Below are 3,478 nucleotides of genomic sequence, written 5' to 3'. Positions count from 1 at the left end.
CCCCAACAGCCGCCTTCACTGCTCAGTCGTCATCTTCAAACCCGACGACGGCTCCATCAGCAGCCTCCGACACCACACGACACCTCAAACTCCCCGCCTCCGGTTCCTCCTCTCTGATTGGCCCACTGCCCCATTCGAAATCTCAGGACCCCGCCGGCACCCAACGGCTGGCGAGCTGCTATGGTGCCTGAATGTTTTGGGCTGATGATCCTGCGCGCGGTGACAAAGGCTTAAAAAAATGAAGACGGGGGAGCAGCAACTCAGGGCGTATTTGCTCGTTAGCTGTGTCTTTCCAGATGGACACGGGACGGTTGATTGTAAATTCAGGCGTTCTCCAAAGACACCTAAACAACTCGTGCGCTTTATTTCTATGGTAAAACAAATACGGTGGCCAATAGAAATAGAGAAGCGGTCTTGGTCACATAGAATAGTGCGCTACGAATCCAAGAAGTGTGCTTTTCTGCAGAGTGTGAGGCTACGCGAGGAGGGTGCAAAACGTTCCCCCAGCTCCCTGGGCCCCGGGGTGGCGGCCTTGAACTCCTAGGCGCAAATTCCACCTCTCGCATGTGATGTTCCAGCGGTCGTTTTGGCTCCCCCAGCTCTCGTTAGGGGCTCTTTAAAAAGTTGGCCGGTGCTGCCGCTGGCGGGTGCGTCAACGACCGGGCTGGGAGGGTGCAAAACGTTTCCCCCGGCTCCCTGGGCCTCGGGGTGGCGGCCTTGAACTCCCGAGGGGCAAATTCCACCTCTCGTTAGTCTTTAAAGCACCACTAGACTCCTGGAGCTTTTTTCGGGGGCAGCATCTATATGCGGCTTCAATGTCTGAGGTTCAACGCCCGTCTGCCTCGTGCAGAGCCACAAGTGGGTTGTAGCCCGTGAACGCTTAGATCGGGATAAAATTGTTTTCGCTTTTACGGCGCGACAAAACTCCCCGAGTCCCTGACATTTTATAAACTGAGCCGGAGCAGGTGGGGGAAAGAGGGCGGCTCTTTATTTGATGACGTTAATGGAGGCGGGGAGATTGACGTCACTGCCAGGGGCTGGATTTTGGTGGAAATGTGCCTATAAGTAACACGTGTGGGTTGTGTGAGTGGTTTTTTTACCTGCTAACCCGGAATGCCATTCTTCGCTATAGGTTCTGTATCCAGCTCGACCGGGGTAGGGCAGGAACGGCAGCAGCCGTCGTTATTTTTCGGTGGGTTGGCGAACGTCAATGTGCAAACCGAGGGACCTGCGCACCCGAGCTGTTGGCTCCAACGGGCGCCAGCGATCTAAACCGGTGAGTGGTTTATGTTTGTTTGTGAGGGAGAGTGGTCGTTAGAACTTTCGGTCATCCGGGCTCGCGGCTGTCTTCTTCCCATTTCCCCCCCCCTCGAGCCTCGGCTTCTGCTGGGGAAGGCCGGCGGGAATTCGGCACTCCGTGTGCGCATGTCTGTGATTGATTGGTCCATCTTGCTCCGCCGCTGGAGGCCTGGATCCGAGTTCCCCTCTTGCTTGCTTGCTTGCTTTCTTCCCCCTCTCCCTGGTGGAGTTCGGTAGATTGTCGCCCCGCCGGCCATTCTCCGCTCGTGCTGGTGGGAGACGCACCGCGGTGCTAAAGAATCTGCTCCTGGGCTAGTAGTGCTCCAGGACTCTGCTCTTTTTCTGGAAAACCGCTGTCAGTAGCCAGTGTGAAAGGGCTAGTTGGGGTTACCTCCTTGTCTTTGTGGTGTGGGGGACAAAATGGCACTCTGCACCAGCTCAGAGGCAGGATTGTGAGAATTGCTGGAGAATGATGGGGGGGGGAGAGAGAAGTAGTCGCTTGTCTGACTAGCTCCAGAAACTGTAATCAGAGCCCTGATTAGTTCTTTGGGTAACCTTGGGCTACTTAAGCCCTTAACAGGTGAACTGACTTCAGTGGGTTGTTGTGAAGATAAACAGAGGGGAAACCATGTATATATAATTTTATGTATATAATTCACAACATAGGGATAAACAAAGGGGAAACCATGCTTCTTGGAAGAAAGGTGGGATCAATGTTCCTTTTGTTAGGGGAGGCAGTCCTTCTCCCCCCAGTGTGGTTAGGAGGCATTATCTGTTTCTGAATTTTTGCTCTACTTAGAGGATTGTGTCACATAACTTATGTTATCCTGTAACAACAGTCCTATAAGGTAAGTCAGTAGTGCAGGTGGACATTTGCTTGACGGTGAGAGTGTGGCTTCTCAGGTGAGTTAATTTAAAAAAATGTTCAGGTCACATATATTTTCTTGCTGGGTATCCCCAGGGTTCAGGGCCAGCACTTGTTTTAAATGCTTAGTTCTGAAATATTTGCAATAACAGTATGCGGTAACCAACGCTGTAAGCCGCCCTGAGCCTGCTCGTGGGGTATAAATCAAAATAATAAATAAATAAATAGTGTGCAGATTGAATATCGCTCTTTTACTGCTGGAGTGAGGTATACTTCTGAGGTTTGGGTGGAAGGGCTTCTGGATCACATCTTGTGTTTTTTCTGATGGATCACAGCTTGTGTTTTCTCTGACTGGCATTGGTGTACAGTTCTTGCTTTAGAAATGAGTGGCTGATTATCCCACTATACTGTAAAGGAGATTATAGAAAAATGCTCATCCACTGAGATTCATTGGAAATGTATTTAGACTTGCAACTGATTTAAACATGAAATACAGTCCTTTCCTGTAAAGTTGAACTAGATGCAAGTCAGAGATCGAAAGTCTTCCTTATGCATCAGTTGTCAAGGAGCTCATGAGTCCCAGCAAGAAAGGACTTGGGTTTCAGACAGGGGAGCACATGCCCAATGAATGAAAAGTTCACTTTTGGTATGGGCCGCATCAGTATGGAGAAGACCTGAATCTCTTGTTGGAAGTACTTCTAGTTAAGTGGCCATGCCACTTGCCTGACCACATTCCAAGAACATTTAGCCATAATGACATTACTAGATTATTGTGATTTCCCAGCATTGATGGGAAATTTTTATTCTTGCAGTAGAAGTTGTGCTTGAAGAGGAAAGACATAAGGCACTATTTAGACAAAAGAGTAATTCCTGAACATTTGTAGTATAGACTAAGTATGTCTGAAAATCCCCTAGTTTTTAATGCATGTTCACTGGACAGCCAAAGCTTGCTGCTAAACTGCTGCTAAAATTCAAAGAAATGCTTGTAACACCACTTCTAGTTGCTCAGAAGTAGTCCCACTGAGTTTAAGAGGTTTACTTCTAAACAAGTATGTCTAGCATAAATCACTTCCCTCTTAGTCCAAAGCACGTTTGGTCAAAATTTCTGTTGCTATTGGTGTAACTTAGTGACTAAGCAAGTATGCTGAGAATGGCACCCTTAACCATTCAGACATGCATATTTTCCTGAGGGGGGGGGCAGTACAGAGTGGAACGTGACTTAAAGTTAGCTGGCACTTGTGTAATCTTTCTAGCTGTAGAGAAAAGATAAAATAGCACTGGTTTTGAACAGCAACAGTTGAAGTCAAGTATACA

This window comes from Gekko japonicus, unplaced genomic scaffold (genome assembly GCF_001447785.1).
Source record: "Gekko japonicus isolate JY-2015 unplaced genomic scaffold, Gekko_japonicus_V1.1 scaffold5394, whole genome shotgun sequence".
NCBI classification, from domain to species: domain Eukaryota; kingdom Metazoa; phylum Chordata; class Lepidosauria; order Squamata; family Gekkonidae; genus Gekko; species Gekko japonicus.
This window is presented reverse-complemented; position numbering follows the sequence as displayed.